This window comes from Tamandua tetradactyla, chromosome 21, assembly GCF_023851605.1.
Source record: "Tamandua tetradactyla isolate mTamTet1 chromosome 21, mTamTet1.pri, whole genome shotgun sequence".
NCBI classification, from domain to species: domain Eukaryota; kingdom Metazoa; phylum Chordata; class Mammalia; order Pilosa; family Myrmecophagidae; genus Tamandua; species Tamandua tetradactyla.
In genome coordinates this window covers 19,054,354-19,075,072 of record NC_135347.1, presented here as the reverse complement: position 1 = coordinate 19,075,072, position 20,719 = coordinate 19,054,354, and positions in this window count along the sequence as shown.

Here is a 20,719-nt window from a genome sequence, read left to right as displayed (position 1 = left end):
TGCAATATACCAGAAATGAGTTTGCTTTTACAATGTGGATTTATTAGCATGAGAATTTATAATTCTAAGGTCATGAAAATGTCCCAATTGAGTCATCAACAGGATGATACCTTCTCTGAAGAAAGGCGGCTGGCATTCAGGGTTCTTCTGTCAAACAGCAAAATGAATGATTAGCATCTGCTGGCCCTTTATTCTCAGGTTTCATTGTTTTCAGCTTCTGGTTCCAGTGGCCTCCTTTCTGAGCTTCTGTGGGTCCTCTCTTAGCATTTACAAGGTTTTTCTCTCTCAGCTCTCTCTGTCGGTTTTTTCTCTAAGCTCTCTCCACTTCTTCTGTCCTGTATCTTTTCATTAAGGACTCCAGTAAAAGGATTAAGACCCACCTTGAAAGGTCACATCTCAATTGAAATAACCTAACCAAAAGGTCCCACCCACAATAGATCTGCACCCACAGGAATGGATTAAAAGAACATGGCCTTTTTTGGAGTACATAACAGCTTCAAACCAGCACATTTATATAAGTGAAGAAACTCAGATATTGCATGCATTATAGATGATGAGTTGGGGGTGGCAGTGAGAAAGAAGAGAGGAAATGAGAGGCTGATATGATAAACTGAGTGATAGATTATGAAAATCTGAATCAGTGCAGTGCAGTGGGCAAAGAGAAATAGACTTAAGATGTTTAACAGTTTAATTCAATAAGATTGGTGATGAATTATATGTAATAGTTGAGGATTAGATAGGCATAGAATCTTCAATATGTCAATATGTCTAGTTGAGAAATGGGGTAAAAAAATACCATGTAAAGAATACAGGTGGAAAAGCAGATTCAGAAGGTGTGTGATGAAGATTTTGATTTGGAACACACTGAATTTGATATGCCTGTAAAACAGTCACATCAAGATATCTGGTAGGCAGTTGGAAATGTTGCTCTGTAGTTCAGTACAATAGTAAAAATGGACATACTCCTTTGAGAATTAATAGTTAGGCAGTAGCTGGCACATGGAACTGGATGATATTACCTAAGAAAACAAATCAAGAAGAGGTCCAAGAACAGAATTGTGGGGAATACCAATACATGCAATGGAGAGAAGGGTCAAACTGATGAAACATATTGAGGGCAATCCAGAGAGGCAGGGAGTAAGATAACAGAGAGTGGGTCATGGAGTATCAGAGAAAATGATGTAAAGAAGGAAATAGCCAGCATTATATAATGCTCACAAAACTAGTAAGATAAGAAATAAAGTTTTTGGATTTGGCAATCTGAAATTAAAAACTTCAATAAGAAACATATTTTTGAGAGGTATGGTAGTTAGATTCAGTTGTCAACTTGGCCAGGTGAAGACACCTAGTTCTGTTACTGTGGGCATGAACCAATGGTACATGAACCATATCTGTTGCTGATTACATCTGCAGTCGGCTAGGAGACATGCCTGATGCAATGAATGATGTTTGACTTAATTGGCTGGTGCTTAAATGAGAGAGCACAATATAGCACAGCCCAAACAGCTCAGCATACCTCACCTCAGCACTCGCAGCTCAGCCCAAGCCTTTGGCAATGCAGAAAGAAATCACCCCACGGAAAGTTGTTTGAACCCAGAGGCCTGGGGAGAAGCCCAGCAGAGATCACCTTGTGCCTTTCCACGTAAGCAAGAACCTCTTTTGAAAGTTGGCTGCCTTTCCTCTGAATAACTAATGAAGTAAATCCCCTTTTATTAAAAGCCAATCCATCTCTGGTGTGTTGCACTCCAGCAGCTAGCAAACTAGAATGAGAGGTGATGATAGAAACCAGAGAACAATGATTGAGAAGTGAGGAAGAATTGAGAAAGTGGAAAAGGAAAATGTGGATTTCTAGTAGATGGTGGAGGTAAGATCAAGAGGAAAACTTTTTTCTTCTGTTTTAGATTAATCTTCCCAGATGGAAAAGGGGAGATTAAAACCAAAGAAAGTAAATATAATTGACAAGTTAGAGGAACCAGAAGATATGTTCAAGAGTTTATGGGGAGAAAAATGCAATCCATTCCAATATCTCACTAAAATATCAAAAGGAAAGACTGACAGATAATAGCTATTGAGTATTTACTATGTGACCAGCTAGATTTGGAGTGCTAGCCATATATTAACTCATTTAATATTCATAATAATCTTATAGTAATATTAATAGCACTCCTATTTTATGAATCAAGAAACTGAGGAACAGAGAGGTTAAGTAATTTATGCAATTTTTTACATAAGCTACTAAGAGGCAGAGCCAGTATTCTGTCCCAGGTAGTCTTGTTGAGAGCCCATATATCAACTCTGCCTCTCAACTCTCCATAATGAAAGCTGGGACTCACATTAAAGATTGTCCAGAACAAAAGAGAAACTTCTACCTTTTAGATGGGACTGAATTGAAAATTTTCATTTGTCATCCTTTTGTGATATCTCTGAAAGCAAGGAGGAAAATACTACAATATAATCTTCAGTAAATAGTTGAGTTGAGCAAAAAATAGGTAATTGCTAACTACTCTCCAAAAATAAGGATGATTTCTGTTAAGTTCAATTAACTTTGTTTTGGTGAGTAAGACTTGCATGTTTATGCCCAAAGCTGAATTTCAGGAAACAGTTGAATTCTAGGAGAAGCTAAGGGCTACCTTTCCCCTCTTTGCCTCATCAGTTCTCAGCCTTCCCTCTAAGGAAATATTGAATAAATGGTTTAAATTGACCTGTCTGTTGGAATGTTAAATAATGAATGAAAAGCCTATATATTTTAACCAGGTCCAGCATCCATCAATGACCACAGTTCATCACAAGGCACATAGGAACTTTGCCTGAGGACTGAGTGCTTCATTAACAAAATGATTTACTGAAAATGATCTACAGCATTGATCTACGATTGTTCTGAAACTGGGCTGCTGGCCAAGAGATGGCACCAGACAGCAGCTGTCTGCCTGAAGCAGACTCACTTGAGAGTTCTGAACCAGAGGAACAGGAAAAAGAACTGCTGAGGGCATGTCTAAACCAGACTTCTCATCCTTGCCCCTCACTCCACTCTTGGGTGGAGTCTCTGGCCCACTGTCTTCAGCTCTCTGAGAACCTGATGAAGACATCTGCAGCCTGAAAGAACAAAGTCTTTAACTGGAAGCCATGTCCTCATCCCCCTCACCAGAATCCTTAATCCTGCACCCAAGGAATAGCCAGCAGGAGCAAATAGTCATGTTATTTCTAAATTCTGAGATACTGAGCTGTTTGTTTATAACCTGGTCGTTCCCAGAAACTTCAGGTATTTATGTGATACCTGAGACTTAGAATTAGAGCTCTGAAGCTATGAAAGTCAGCAGTACTCCATACAGGAACTGTTTCAAGTTGGAAAAGGAATTTGACTTTGAATAGAGATATGAATGAAGCTGATCCGAATAGGACTAAGGTAAATCAGAATACAGGGTAAAGGATATCATCCATATTTTAGAACTTCAACTTCGGTGTGAGATCAAAGAGAGAAATGTTTACGTGGTGCAAAATTTATATTTTGGGTAGTGCATTTCCTAACTTAAATTGTATGGTCAGTTTAGTTGAACACTGTAAGTACATGGAATCTTAAATAGGGCATGAGACTCTGTTGGTTTCTCCAGTTTATGATGAGCCCTGATATATCTCAGAGTAATCTGGGCAGTGAATAAAGAAATATTTTCAGGGTCCCCTTGGGGCACTGGGGAGAAAGGAGGAAATATTCAACTTCCCCATCTGGAGAATTTCTGATATTCTCACAAGCAATGGAGACAAACCAAATCAATAGGCTGAGCTCTCAATCTAGGGGGTTGCCCCTACAAAGCCTTATTCCTGCAAAGGATAGACTAAGCCTACTTAAAATTAGGCCTAAGAGTCACCCCCAGAGAAACTCTTTCGTGGCCCAAAAGTGGCCTTTCTCTAAGCCTATGCGGCAAGTGAACTCACTGCCCTTCTCCCCTACATGGGACATAGCTCCCAGGGGTGTAAATTTCCCTGGCAATGTGGGACAAAAATCACAGGATGAACTGGAACCCAGCATCAAGGAATTGAGAAAGACTTCTTGACCAAAAAGGGGAAGAGAAAAATAAGACAAAATGAAGTGTTAGTGGCTGAGACATTTCAAACAGAGTCAAGAGATTATCCTAGAGGCTATTCTTATGCACTATATAGATATCCTCTTTTTAGTTTATAGTGTATTGGAGTGGCTGGAGGAAAGCACCTGAAACTATTGAGCTGTGTTCCAGTAGCCTTGATTCTTGAAGGCGACTGTAAAATGATATAGCTTTTACAATGTGACTGTGCAATTGTGAAAACCTACGTCTGATGCTCCGTTTACCTAGGGTATGGATAAAAGGTTAAAAATATAGATTTAAAAAAATCAAATAATTAGGGTGACGAAGGTTGAAATAAATTGGGTAGATGGGAACACTAGTGGTCAATGAGAGGGATGGGTAAGGGGTATGGTATGCATGAGTTTCTTCTTTTTATTTCTTTTTCTGGAGTGCTGGAAATATTTTTTTAAATGATCATGGTGATAAATGCACAACTACGTGATGATATTGTGAGCCATTGATTGTACACCATGTATGGAATGTTTGTATGTTAAGAATGTTTGTATGTATGTTAAGATTTATCACTAAAAAAATTTTTTTTTAAAGTAAAGCTATTGGCAATGTATATTTTCAGGTAATTTCAATTTTTCAATTTTCCACTTACAATAAAAATTTCTATGTATTTCTTTTCTAGTCTTTGATGATTTACCCTCAATTTCAGGCCATTTTTGCCTCTTACACCAAAAACATCCCTGATGGAAACAATCCACATGTCTATCAAATGACAAGTGGATAAACAGATGATAGCATATACATACAATAGAATATTATTCAGCGTTAAAAAGAAATGAAATTCTGATTCATGCAATAACTTGGATGAACTTTGAAGATGTCATGATGTGTGAAATAAGCCAGACAAAAAAGAACAAATATTGCATGATCTCATTGACAGGAAGTAATAAGTATAAGCAAATCCATATGGTCAGAATCTAGAATATAGTTTACCTGGGGTTAGGTTGGGAGTCAGGAAAGGGGAGTTAATGCTTAAATTGTACAGAATTTCTATTCAGGTTGATTGTAAAGTTTTAGTTAGGGATGGTGGTGCTGGTAGAACACTGCAAATGCAATTAACAGCCCTGAATTATATATGTAATGTGGTTAAAAGGGAAAATGTTAGATCACATATATGTTAACTAGAACAAAATTAAAAGAAAACAAATCCCTGACATGTACTCCCTTTTGCACTACTCTTATGTAGCACAGTTAACTCGAATTTCCACATTACTGAAATAGAACTATGACAGGAATAGTAAAGCTGTCATTTTTATTTGTCTTTCTTAGTTGGAAGATTTAAGGAGAGGATGAATTTGCAAGGTTTCTAAAATTTTCCCCAAGAGATTTTCAGAGTATGAGGTAACTGTAATGACAAATATCCTTTCTACTACTGCAGCCTCACTGCAAGATCTCTTTCTTTCTTTTTTTCTGAATTGAGAGAAATTTTCTAACTGGCAAAGGACACAGTTGGTCATGGCACTATTGATTATATCGTGGCAAGAGTTAGGACACATGTCCTAGCAATGGAACCTGAATATAATGACAATACAGTGACTGGTTGAAAAGGCATTTGGGATGAGGGATATCATAGATAACTGTCAAATCGTCAAAGGATACAATTTTGGTAAATCACATTGGTTTATTTTTCACTAACCCTTTTTGAAAAATCATTTGATTTTTTAAAATACTAAACAGAGACAATAGCCTTCAGTTCAGATCTTCAAAAGCATGTCTTACTTCAACTCTACTTGGGTCAAAAGGGATTATAAAAACTTTTGAAAGAAGCCACAAGAAAATTCATTTCATTAAATTCAGCTTTTTCCTATGAATTATTTTTTTAATGAGTAATTTTTGTCTGAAATTCCCAAATCAGGGTACATATACTTTCGAGAAATGAAAGAATGAAGCATAATGATTTTAGGAATTTCCCCTGAGTCAGAAAACATAAAACATCCTAGAGGATTAAAGAGCACTTCAATAGAGAATAAAATGGTGTTCTTCTTGGTCAACATATTTTCATCTTAGATGAAAAAAAACTATATTTTATGTATTTATATGTAGAAAAGAGAGAGAAAAAAGATTCCTAAAGCACACTATATCATTCCTTTTCTTCAAAGGTAATATAAGAGACTAATAAAATTGGCCCATCCCTTCTCCAAACACCTGTTATATACATTAACTCTCCTTTTCAACATGTACCTTATGCTAGCATGTTTTTATATAATCATTTTTATGTGTAATCCTGACTTCTGCAACAAATTAGAAATTCTTCAAGGTCAAGGAATGTAATTTTGATAGTTCCTGTGGTATCAAATACTAGTTACATACTAAGCATTATGTAAATATATTCCAAATTGATCAACCAGCCTTGCTTCTGATAAAATCCTTTTTATTAAACTCATATCCAAGTGTTATCATGTGATGTTAAAATAAATACATGACAAGGAACCACATTCCCAGTCCCAGGGCCTAAGAAACAAATAGTAAATTTATTACTATAATAAATTCAACAGATACAAAAACGTATAAACCTTTTCACTCATCAAAGCCTTTAACATCTGGTTCATTGTCCATTTCTAACCCCAAGACTTCCCAGAATCCTGGCTGACATCAATATTATGAATAGCCCATGAAACTTTAGCAATTCTAGTTCCTTATTCATCCAGCAATGAATGGTATAGGAATGGAAATGTAACCAAAGTCAGATTACATAAAGTCCTTCCTGTGACATTTCTGCATGAAAGCTGAGATGGAGAATGGGGCAGGGACAGTGGCAAAAGGAAACAGCAAGGGAAAAAGAGAAAAGGAGAAATAGAAGAAGAAGGAGAAAGAGGACTTCAATCACAATTTTAAAAATATATAAACATTAATATTCGCAGTTCCCTCTAGGAGTCAAAACCCAGAGGTGTGTCTGCTGAAGCAGAATTCTTAATATTATCATACAATGTATACCATTTCAAACATTCACAGCCCTCCCCATACTTGCTATTCAGTCATTTCCCCTTTCATTCAGAAGATAAACTTGATTCTCACTGTAGAGGAAAATGGGTCATAAGATGGGAATTCTCTCAAATATCTGCCACTGCACCAGTACAAGTTTCCATATCCACAGCTCTGCCTTCCTCTCTCTCTTTTCTACTAGAGTGGAAGAGGAACCTTTCCCCAGCACTGTTTATCCCTCTGTATCCCTACCCTGCACGGTGTTCTGGATTCCAGCCCTCTTGCTCAGCATATTCCTGATTCTTTAGTTATTCTCCTTCTTTCTTGTGTCCCCAGTCTAGTCATTGCTACCATGTCTTTCCAATCACCATAGAATTATTCTCAAGTCTTGAAATTTTCTAAAAATCTTTTTAAACCCACTTTTTTGCATGCCCCCCCCCTCCAGGTACTGGCTATTGGCTTACTGTTTTCTTCCCCACCTCCTGATCATTTTTTTAATTTCATTTGACCTGCAGGCATGAAACTGTATTCATCATAATTCATGGTTCATGATACATATCATTATTGCCCCAAGACTGGTACACTTTATTTAATTGATAGATTACACCCTTTTAATTAGTAAGCTGCTATGCAAGGACCATCCAAAACCAAACCCAGGGCCTTCAGAAATCCATCTGTACCCCATCCCATCATTCAGCTTTCCCCTTTTCAAGATGCCATCATCCTGACATCAGTGTTCCAGAAGAAGAAGAGAGGAGTAAAGGGCTAGAAACATTAGTTGTGGAATAATGGAGGGAAATTTTCCCAATTCTTATAAAAGACATAAAAATGCAAATCAAAGAAGCTGATAAAAACCAAATAGATAAACCAAATAGACCAATTCCAAAACACATATTAATCAGACTCTTAAATGCTGAAGAGAAACAAGAAGTCCTCAAAGTACCAAGAAAAAAGCAAATCACCACATACAAGTTAAACCACATAAAACTAAGTTCAGAACATCCAACAGGTATCATGGAAGTGAGAAAACAGTAGTATAATACATTTAAAATTCTGGAAGAGAAAAAGTTCCAGCCAAGAATCCTTTATCCAGCTAAGCCGTCTTTCAAAAGTGAAAAAGAGGGCTGTGCAACCATGACTCAGTTGTAGAATTCTCATCTGCCATGCCGGAGACCCAGGTTTAATTCCCACTGCCTACACATGCAGGAAAAAAAAAGTGAAAGAAGGAGAGAATAAAAGTTTCACAGACAAACAAATGCTGAGAGAATTTGTTAACAAGGGACCTTCCCTATAAGAAATACTGAAGGAAGTTGTGTTGGCTGAAAAAAAAAAAGATAGCAGAGTAGGAGAGGGAAGACTGGAGAAGGGCAGAGAATTAAAGAGTAGCAGTAAGGGTAATTTAAAGGATGAAAAGAAAGAGAAGAAAAATAATATATAGATCTGACAGAAAAAAAAAAAGAAAACACCAAAGGATAAGATGGTAGATTTAAGAATTGCAATTATAGTAATGATGCTGAACATTGTGGTAGTTATATTCAGTTGTCAACTTGGCCAGGTGAAGGCACCTAGTTCTGTTGCTGTGGACATGAGCCAATGGTACATGAACCTCATCTGCTGCTGATTTACATCTGCAGTTGGCTAGGAGGCGTGCCTGCTGCAATGAATGACGTTTGACTTAATTGGCTGGTGCTTAAATGACAGAGCACAACGTAGCACAGACAAAGCAGCTTGGCATATCTCATCTCAGCACTCCCAGCTCAGCCCAGGCCTTTGGAGATGCAGAAAGGAATCACCCTGGGGAAAGACGTTGGAACCCAGAGGCCTGGAGAGAAGGCCACAGAGATCGCTTTCTGCCTTCCCACGTAAGAAAAAACCTCATTTGAAAGTTAACTGCCTTTCTTCTGAAGAACTAACAAAATAAATCCCCTTTTATTAAAGCCAATCTGTCTCTGGTGTGTTGCATTCCAGCAGCTAGCAAACTACAACAAACATTAACAGACTAAACTCACCTATTTAAAGATACATGTTGGCAGAATGAATTTAAAAATATGATCCATATATATACTTGTATATATCCACGTATATGCTTACGAGAGACTCACTTTAGACCCAAAGATACAAATAGATTGAAAGGGAAAGGATGGAAAAATACATTCCATGCAAGTTGTAATCAAAAGAAAGCAAAAGTGGCTATACTAATATCAGACAAAATAGATTTTAAATGTAAAGATGTCATAAAAGACAAGAAAGTACATATTAATAAAAGGGACAAATCACCAACAAGAAGAAATAACAATCATAAATGTTTATGCTCCCAATCAAGGAACTCCGAAGTACATGAGGCAAACATTGTAAAACTGAAGGGAGCAATAGATATTCAACAATAGTAGGTGGAGGCTTCAATACACCACTCTCCTTTGTAAAAACAATGAGTAGTCAGGGGATCAATAAGGAAACAGAGAACCTAAATAATGTGATAAATGAATTAGAACTAACAGACATACATAGATAGTTACACATCAAAACACCAAGATACATATTCTTCTCTAGTGCTCATGAAATGGTCTCCAAGAGATATTATATGCTACAGTACAAAGCAAGTCTTAATAAATTTAGAAAGGTTGAAACTATTCGAAGTACTTTCTCTGACCACAAAGGAATGAAGCTGAAAATCAATACCCATCAAAGAACCAGAACTTTCACAAATATATGGAGATTAAATAACAAACTCTTAAAAAATCAGTGGGTCAAAGAAGACATCACAAGAGAAATCAGTAAATATCTGGAGATGAACAAAAATGAGAATACAACATAACAGAACTTAAGGTATGTGGCAAAGGCAGTGCTGAGAGAGAAATTTATTATCCTAAATGCCTATATTAAAAAGAAGAGTGAGGAAAAATTGAGGACTTAACTGGTCACCTGGAAAAACTGGAGAAAGAACAGCAAAGTAACCCCAAAGCAAACAGAAGGAGAGAAATAACAAAGATCAGAACAGAAACAAAAAACTGTAAAACAATAAAACAATGGAAAGGATCAATAAAACCAAAAAGTGGTTCTTTGAGAAAATCAATAAAATCAATGTACCCCTAGCTAGACTGACAAAGAGAAAACAAGAGTGAGAGAGAGAGGATGCAAATAAACAAAGTCAGAAATGAGAGGAGCTCATTGCTATGGACCCTGAAGAAATAAAAAGATAAATAAAAAGGCTATAATGAACAACTATACACCAGCAAACTAGACAACTTGGATGAAATAGACAAATTCCTAGAGACACACGAACAACCTACACTGACTCAGGAAGAAATAAAAGATCTCAATAAGCTAATCACAAGTAAAGGGATTCAATCAGTCATGAAAAATCTTCCTACAAAGAAAAGCCCAGAGCCAGATGGCTTCACAGGGGAATTTTATCAAATATTCCCCCCCCCCCAAAAAAAAAAAACTAACACCAATCCTGCTTAAATTCTTCAAAAAAATTGAGGAGAAAGGAACAACTGCCTAACTCATTATATGAAGCTAACATTCCTCTAATACCAAAACCAGGTTAAAATGCTACAAGAAAGGAATAATACAGGCCAATTTCCCTAATGAATATAGATGCAAGCTTTTCCACAAAATACTTGCAAGTCAAATCCAACAACACATTAAAAGAGTTATACACCACAATAAAGTGGACTTTATACCAGGAATGCAAGGGTGGTTCAACACAAGAAACTCAATCAATGTAATCCAACACAGTAACAAATCAAAAGTGGAAAGTTGCATGATCATCTTGATTGACACTGAAAAAGCATTCAACAAAATTCAGCATCCTTTTCTGACAAAAACACTTCAAAAAGTAGGTATTGAAGGAAACTTTCTCAATATGATAAAGAGCATATATGAAAAACCCACAGCCAACATCATGCTTAATTTGAGAGACTGAAAGCATTTCCCCTAAGATCAGGAATGAGACAAGGATCCCCACTGTCTCAGCTATTGTTCAACACTGTATTAGAAGTTCTAGATAGAGCAATCAGGCAAGAAAAGGAAATAAAAGGCAACCAAATCAGAAAGGAAGTAGTACAATGTTCATTATTTGTAGATGACATGACCCTCTACTTGGAAAATCCTGAGAAGTCAATGACAAAGCTACTTTAGTTAATAACCAAACTCAGCAAAGTGGCGGGATATAGGATTAATGCACAAAAAATCAGTAATGTTTCTATACACAAGTAAGGGCCTAACCAAGGGAACAATTAAGGGAAAAATTCCATTCAAAGTAGCAACTAAAATAATCAAATAGTTAGGACTAAACTTAATCAATGTACAAAGAAAACCACAAAACATTGCTAAAAGAAATCAGAGAAGATGTGGGTGGAAAAACAGTCCTTACTCATAGTTAGGAATGTTAAGTGTTGTTAAGATGTTGATTCTATCCAAATTGATCTACAGATTCAACGCAATACAAATCAATTTCAACAACTTATTTGAAGACTTGGAAAAGGTATTTATCAAATTTATTTGAAAGGGAAAGAGCTCTTGAATAGCCAAAAATATTCTAAGCAGGAAAAATGAAGTGGGAGGACTAACACTTCCAGATTTTAAGGCTTATTATAAAGCTTCAGTGGTCAAAATAGCATGGTGCTGGCACAAAAAGAGACATATTGATCAATAGAATCAAATTGAGAGTTCAGATATAGGCCACCAAATATATGGTCAATTGATCTTTGACAAGGCCCCCAAATCCACCAAACTGGGACAAAATAATTTTTTAAATATTATGCTTGGGAAAACCAGATATCAAGCCAAAAGAATGAATGAGGACCCCTACCTTAAAGCCTATACAAAAATTATATCAACACGGAAGAAATGCCTAAATATAAGAGGCGGTACCTAAAACTCCTAGAAGAAAATATAGGGAAACATCTTCAAAGCCTAGTAATAGGAGGTAACTTCTTAAACTTTACACCCAAAGCACAAGCAACAACAACCAAAGAATAGATGAATGGGAACTCCTCAAAATCAAAAGCTTCTGCACCTCAAAAGACTTTTTCAAAAAGGTGAAGAGGCAGTCAATGGGAGAAAATATTTGGAAACCACATATAGAGTAAGGGTTTGATATCCAATATATATAAAGAAATTATGCAACTTAACAAAAGAACAAACAATCCATTAATAAAATGGGCAAAAGATCGAAATAGACATTTTTCTGAAGAGGAAATATAAATGGCTAAAAAATACATGAAGAGATGTTCCTCTTCATTAGCTATAAGGGAAATGTAAAGATAACTGCAATGAGATATCATCCCACACCTATAAGAATGGCTGCTATTAAACAAACAGGAAACTACAAATGTTGGAGAGGATGTGGAGAAATTGGAGCACATATTCACTGCTGGTGGGAATGTGTAATGGTACAGCCACTTGGAAGACAGTTTGGTGGTTCCTCAGAAAACTAAATATCAAGTTGCCCTGTGACCCAGTAATACCACACTTGGTATATACCCAGAAGAGCTGGAAGCAGTGACATATGCACACTGATGTTCATAGTGGCATTATTCACAATTACCAAAAGATGGAAGCAATCCAATTGCTCATCAACAGATGAGTGGGTAAACAAAATGTGGCACATGCAAATGATGGAATATTATGCAACATTAAGATAAAATGAGGTCCTGACAGAATATGACATGGATAAACCTTGAGGATATAATGCTGAGTGAAATAAGCCAGACACAAAAGGATAAATACTGCACAATTTCACTAATATGACCTGGTAAAGGTAAACTCAGAGTCTTATACTGTAGAATATAGGGGACCTAGAGATACCCAGAAGTTAGAGAAGGTGAATGTCTACCTAATGAGGTTGAACTTAAGGGAATGGATAGAAGTGATGGTAGTTCATTAGTGGGATTATAAATAATATTGCCATATTGAAGGTGAATATGAAGGAAAGTGTTGTATAGAGCCGCATAACTAACCATTAACACTACAAATATAAATAAGTTCTTGCATGAACTACTTTAAAGGTTTGAATCTTGTACAAAGATCCATAATAGAAAAACTACTATTGCATGCTATGTCCTATAGGGGTAAATAATTGAGGAAGAAGAACAAGAGTATAAGGGAATTTTGGATTTTCTCTTTGATGAGGCTGTGTTCATCATTATTTTTCTCTTTAGAGTAATGAAAATTGTCTAAAATTGAGAGTGTCGATGATTGTACAACCAAGTAAGGATACTACAAACATGGGCTATTTATTTTATCCACAATGCCCAATGAATGGAGGTGGCCAAAAAGTACATTGACTGAGAAGCAGAAAGATGAACTGTGGTGCACACATATGATGGAACACTGTGCAGCTACAGAAAGGAATGAAGTCATGAGGCATGCAATGAGATAAATGAACCTTGAGGACACCATGTTGTGCAAAATAAGCCAGACACAAATATTGTATGGTATCTTCTAGAAAATACTTATGAGAAAATTGGGGCCTGGATTGTAAGCTCTTATAGCAGTCTCATTTATTTCTGAACTTTAAATATTATTTCTAGATTCTGAGATACTGTGTTATATGTGCATAAACTGGTATTTCCCTCAGATTTTGGGTACCTGTGTGTCACCTAGGAGTCAGAGTTGGAGTTCTGCAGCTCTGAAAGTCAGCAGTGCCACATACAGCAACTGTTAAAGGAATTGAAAAAGATCAGGCTTCAATTATCTGTGTGGGACTAAGGTGAATCAGAATGCAGGGTAAAGGATGACAGTTTTTGTATTTTAGAACTTCACCTATTCTATGAGACCAAAGAAAGAGCTTTATTTTATCCAAAACCTAAATTTTCTGTAGCACACAATCTAACTCAACCTGTATAGTTCTTATAGTTTATATAGTTCATTTATACTACTCAAATTAATGGATCCAAGAATGCAATGCCCAGATATATCCCAGAGTATGTTGGGAAGATAATTTAACAGTATTGGCAAAGTCCCTCCCAAAAAACATTGGCAATGTCCCTCAAGGAACTGGAGAAAAAATACGGAACTATTAAACTTTCCCATTTGGGAAATCCTGGATACTCTCTCAAACAGTAGGGGACATCCAAATTAATAGGCCAATCCTTTGCTCTTGAGGCTTGCTCTTATGAAAGTTATTTTCATTTTCCCTCTCCCTCTCTCTCTCTCTCTCTCTCTGCCAATCTCTACAAGGAAAACCACTACCCTCCCCCCTACATGGGACATGACATACAGAAGTGTGTTTCCCTGGCATCATGTGATATGAATCCTAGAAACTAAAACAAAAAATAAATAAAACCACAGAGAGGATAGTAAATCTTAGGGAAGAGAAACCTTTATCTGAATCTGGAGGAAAAGATAAAAGTATGTTAATAGAGAAAAAGATATACTGGAGTGGATACGAAAGTCCGTAGTGAAATTCAGACCAAATTGACATGAACTTATCAGGAAAGTAAGAAATGAAGTGAAGATGATGAGACTATGGAAAGCCATAAAATGCTAGAAAATTACAAATCTTTGTATACCTTATTGACACTCTCCACTACTTCAAGAAATATCACATGTAAGCTATCCCTATAAATCAAGGGAGTAAGATAAAAGTGTATTTAATGAACTGACATTAGTGAATAAACTTGGAATATTTCGTTGGTAACAGAGACCATCAGGTGATAGAAATAGGGTAAGATATTGGGTAGTTGGAGCTAAAGGGATACAGACTGTGCAGCAGGACTGGATACAAAAACTCAGAAATGGACAGCACAATACTACCTAACTGTAATACAATTATGTTAAAACACTGAATGAAGCTGCATGTGAGAATGATAGAGGGAGGAGGGCTGGGGACATAAATGAAATCAGAAAGAAAGATAGATGTTAAAGATTGAGATGGTATAATCTAGGAATGCCTAGAGTGTATAATAATAGTGACTAAATGTACACATTTTAAAAAGTGTTTTTGCATGAGGAAGAACAAAGGAATGTCATTATTGCAGGGTGCTGAAAATAGATGGTAATTAATATTTTTTTAAAAAGTGTATTTAAAATGGCCTGTTAGGCTAGATTGGTCAAAACTGAAACACACTAACTTATGAAGAGAGAAATGGTCCCTAGAAGGTCCTAAACTGGAGATTTCTGTACAGGATGGAAAGAAGGAAAAGAGAACTTTCAATGTCCCTTCCATTTTGTACAGACTCTGAATTTATATTAGGATTTATATCAGGAATATCTAATAGGAATTTTGGGCATAACATGAGAATCACAAGAAAGAGTCACCATGTTCAGAAGTAGAATGAACCCTCTTTAGTTCCATAATGCTTGTTTGCCCCTAGACATCTACTGCCTAATTTTAAGCTGATTCCACTTACTTAATAAAATGAGGCTCCTGAGGATTCTCTATGGAGAACAAATCTGCCAAGGGACATTTGTGACCTGAAGTTTTCTTTCAGACCACTCATTCTCTAGGATTCTCTGGTTTAGCAGAAATGCAGTTGGTCTATTATCTCCAATAGCTTCACATATATTTGAATGATCTTTACTTTGGGTGTTACAAAAGAGATGCAAAGGTGGTTTTCAATTTGAGGACAGCATAGTCCTCAGTGAATATCTGATGAGAATTTTGGACTGTCTCCTAGAGAAAATGCACACAAAATGTGAATTCAACTTCAACAAAACACATGTTAATCTTAATCTGCAGGATTCTTATGGGTGTGAACCCACTTGTAAATAGGATCTTTTAAAGATGTTATTATTCGTTAAGGTGTGGCCAAATTGAATCAGGATGGGTCTTTATTTTTATTTCTGAACGCCCTGAAGAGAGGAAATTCAGATGCAATCAGTCAGTGGATACCAGAAACTGTAAGGATCCAGAAAACAGAAAAGCCAGAAGTCAGAGAAAGCCAGAGGAGGAGACCAAAGATATCACCATGTAATAGGAGGCAGAGATGCAAGACAAAGGAACCCCAAGGACTGCAACAAACTAGCACTTTAGACTTCATAGAGAAAGCTCAGCCTTTCTGATGCCTTAATTTTGTATTCCTAGCCTCTGAAACCATGGGAAAATAATTTCCTATTGCCAAGCATGTTATTTCTAACTAAGATAATGGAATCCAATCAAGAAAGCTTTCCTATGCAGTTAGGACCTTGTAGAACTGGATGTCTCCAAAGAAACACAAACTTGCTTATCTCAGAAAGGATTTGGGTTGTTGTACTAACAGGGGAGTTCCGATGTATACATAGTTCATTTACTTAAGTTCAGCCACTGAATCCTCTGTGAAAACAATAATCATAGTAATAGTATAAATAATGCAGGTGATGATTCTGCTTATCATTCTATTCTGTGAGCCTAAGACAGAGAGTGAGCACAGATTAGAACTATGAATTTGTCTCCCTTAGTTGGTGTCAGTATGTTTCTCACAGCATAGAACTCTCATAACTCTGGGTTACTATTCTAGTATTTATACAGACCCATTTTTTCACAGACGTGAAACCCTGCCAACTTCTCTAACTGGCAATTAACTGAAGGAGCAGTGATTTATTTTTTTCTGCCAAATTTGCAGATATTTGTTATTCCTTGTTTTCCCAGTGGCTAATCTCTTGTTACTATCTTGACCTCTCTTTGGATGGAATTCCCTATAACTGAGGTTCTTGAGGAAAAACAATTCTTAACTCTTGCCACTCATTGTTTCTCCAACCAAGAAAGCCCAGAAAGCCAGATTCTTTATCTGCCTCCTGCTAAAACTAAGCTGTAGACACTTGACCTGAACTCAAGCAATCAGAACTTTGGATCATAAGAAAAGGATGGAGAGATGGAACAACTATCTAAAGTTCTTATTCCATTGCAGCAGCAACAATGAAGCATGGAGCAGACTGTTGGCGCAGCTTGGTCTCCAGAGATCTTTTTTTTTTTTTCTAAATCATTAACATATTGTTCTAACACCATATGTTAAATAATCCATCATATCTCCATGATTTGAAACATCTGCTGACAGAATGCATTCTATTTTATACTACCATATGATTCTGCTGATCCCAACACCACTCATTACTTTGTAATGAGTTTCAATCTGGGAGAGTTGCCTTACTAAATTGTAAACACATGGACATGAGACCAAACTCTTGCCTTCTGTAAGACCCACTTTATAATGGTCAGCTTTTCTCTCCTTTTACTATCCACACTATTCAAGATTTTCAAATTCATGTTATTGAAATAAGTAATAAGAACCAGCTTATAAAAAACAGTAAGTTATAGCAGATAAGCTGATAAGCAGACCTCATTCCATACCTATTAGAGTTCTATGATCCCTTAATTCTATCTTTTTTCATATGCAAAATAAGGATTATGCATTTACTATGCAAGAACTTGGTGAAAATTCAACATAATGGATGGGAGCATCAAGTATATTTCCTACCCTATAGAAAAATTAATTAATAGATAGTAATTATTAGAATGTACATTAATTTTTCTATGGAAATCAAGATAAAATGCAGCATACAGAACTCTAGGCGAATATTCTTCTCAGTTGATTGCCCATACCAAAAACAACAACAACAACAACAACAAAAACTAGTTAGTAAGATTCTAGGAAATTCACGGAGGATATTACTAATTTAAAATTATTCCCAAACAATATCATATAACCAATGATACTGGCTAAATATCATTCTTACAAGTAAGTGATTTTCTGAAAAGAAAAGGGAAGTGGAGAGTATGACTAGTTTGAAATCTAGTTTCAAATCTAGATCTAGATACAGATATTGATACAAATATAGATAAGAACAGACATTGATGTTAAAAACAGAATGAAATGGATGAAATGGATGAGCTTTAAATGAGTCAAAAGAGTGAATCATCAAAATGGTGCATAGCAATTAGTAATTAATTTTAAAAATTAGTGATAAAGAGATTAGGAGTTAAAATATATGAATTAAAAGAATCTTAATCATAGGCATTCCAAAAAAAATAGAAGAAATGACAGAGTGATGATATTCAAAAATATAGTGCTCAGAATGTTCTGTAAAAATGTGAACATGCATGTTGAAAATGTATACTAGGCAAGTATAAAGACTATACATGTAAAAAGAGAGTTTAGCCACAAAGGAATTACTTAAAGAAGACATCTCACTAGCAACCAAAGAAGTCATGTATTCAAAGTGGTGATTGAAAATAACTATCTATCTAAATCTCGCTATTTGGCTAAACTATCATGTCTAGTAATTGGAAAATAAATACACTTTTAGACATCTCATCACAGACCTTGCTACCTTGCTGTGGGAACTACTGATGAGTATATGTCACAAGAACGTAGAATTGTTTGTAGCTGCAAACATGAAAAGAGACTCAAATATCTATAAACATAAAAATAGATAAATAAATTATATTACATTTACAGATATAGTATTGAACCCTAGCAGCAGTGTAAACAAATGTACTACAGCTAGAGAATCAATGGTAGCTACAGAATCTCACAAACCTCTATGTCAAAAAGATCAGATCTTAGATTATATATGTTGTGATGTCAGTTTTATAAAACTCAAAGACAAAACTATATACTTGTAAATAAATCTGAGTATATATACCTTTCAGAGCCGTGATTTCTTTCCTTACATAGCAATCTTGCTCATGCCAAATTAGTCATTTTCATGTGTCACTATTATCATTTTCTCAAAGCATTGAACCTAGTTTACATAGAATCAGTATCATTCTTTTTTGCTCATATATCACATAATATTTGGTTTTGCTTTGCTTGCTGTTTTGACTTGTTAAAGCTTCCAGAGTGCAGGATACAAGAAATGAACAACTTTTAAAAAGGGAATATATTAAGTTGCAAGGTTACAGTTCTAAGGCTATAAAAATATCCAAACTAAGGCACCTAGGAAAAGATAACTTGACTCAAGAAAGGCCAATGTCTTTTACATGGGAAAGCATGTGGTTGGCATCTGCTGGTCCTTGTTCCCAGTTCAGCTGCTTCCAGCTTCTGATGCCAATGGTTTCCTCTCTAAGTATCTGTGGCTTTCACTTAGCTCCTCTGGGACACAAATCTGAGTTCTGGCTTGCTTAGAATCTCATGAGAAGGCCCATGGTGATGTCTGCTAAACTCTGCCCATGTCTAGGCATCTGCTCTATCCGCATTCCAAACATCTCCAAACGCCTGTGTTTTTCTCAACTCTGAAGCAACTGTTCTCCGAGCGCCCGCATCTGAGAGATTTTTCAAAAATGTTTCCCCTTTTAAAGAACTCTAGTAAACTAATCAAGACCCACCTTTAGTGGGTGGAGTCACATCTACAGTTAATAAAAAGATCACACCCACAACTGGGTGTGTCACATCCCCACAGAAGCAATCCTATCAGAGTTCCGACACTAAACAATAGGTCTGACCACCCAACATTGGATAAGGATTAAAACATGGCTTTTATGGGGTACAAAATAGTTTCAAACCAGCACACATACATAATTGCATAATGTGGAATTGGAACAAATGCAACTGATGATTCTTGGTGAGAACAGAACTCAGCAGGAAGGAAAAGAGATCTCGGGCACAGCAGGCTGGTCCTCTAGCTACCCTTGTCTGCACGCTGCAGCAGCCAATGTTAGCAAGTATATAATGAAGAGGGAGACACAAAAATTTGAGTCCATGGAGTCTCAATTAAAAGGAAGTCAGTTAAGAGAGATTCTACTGTATCTTAAAATATTAACAATGGTTGTTGAATAGCCATATTTTCATTGATATATTTCCCTGTTGCTGAATTCTATTTTCTGATTTTGCTCAACAATAATGTAAGAATTAGGTAAATTGTTTTTGTCTACCAGCCACTGGCAGACATGGTCAGTAAACATGTTCAGTAAGCATGCATTTTTTAAAATTCTCCAAAACTTAATTATACACTTATCAATAACTAATTTAAAGTGAGCAAAACCCAGTGACAGACTGGACAGTCCTGTTGTGTATATGTTTCTCCCTTCTTGGGATCGAAAGTCCTGCCAAACCAAAAATTACACCAAAAACTGTGGAGAGCCTTGACTTTGAGTCCATTTAGGCTACAATGGAACCTGCCCCACCTCAGAGATTCTTAGTGATCAAATTGCTTATTTCTGTCAAATATAGACTTCTTATCTTTCTCCAGAGAAAAATAAATGTTGACAAATTCATGCTCTCTAAATCATCTTATTACATTCCATTAGAACAGTATTAATTGTACTTGTTTTTACATAATAATAGAGAGGATATGAGCAAAGAGTATAAAATTAGACTGTTGCCAAATACTGGCTCTCCCACGTGGATATTTTTTTAATATGTTTTTGATTAGTAGAACCAATCAACATACAGCACGAACATTCTTAACATATGAACATTCCATACTTGGTGTGCAATCGGTAGCTCACAATATCATTGCATAGTTGTATATTCATCACTACAATCATTTCTCAGAACATTTGCTTCACTCTGGAAAGAGAAATAAAAAGAAAAAAGAAAAAACTCATGCATATCATGCCCTTACCCCGCCCTCTCATTGACCACTAGTATTTCCCTCCACCCAATTTATTTTGACATTTGTTCCCCCTATTATTTATTTATTTTTAATCCATATTTTTAACTCATCTGTCCAAACCATAGATAAAAGGAGCATCAGATCAAGGTTTTCACAATCACATAGTCACTTTGTGAAAGCTATATCATTATACAATCATCTTCAAG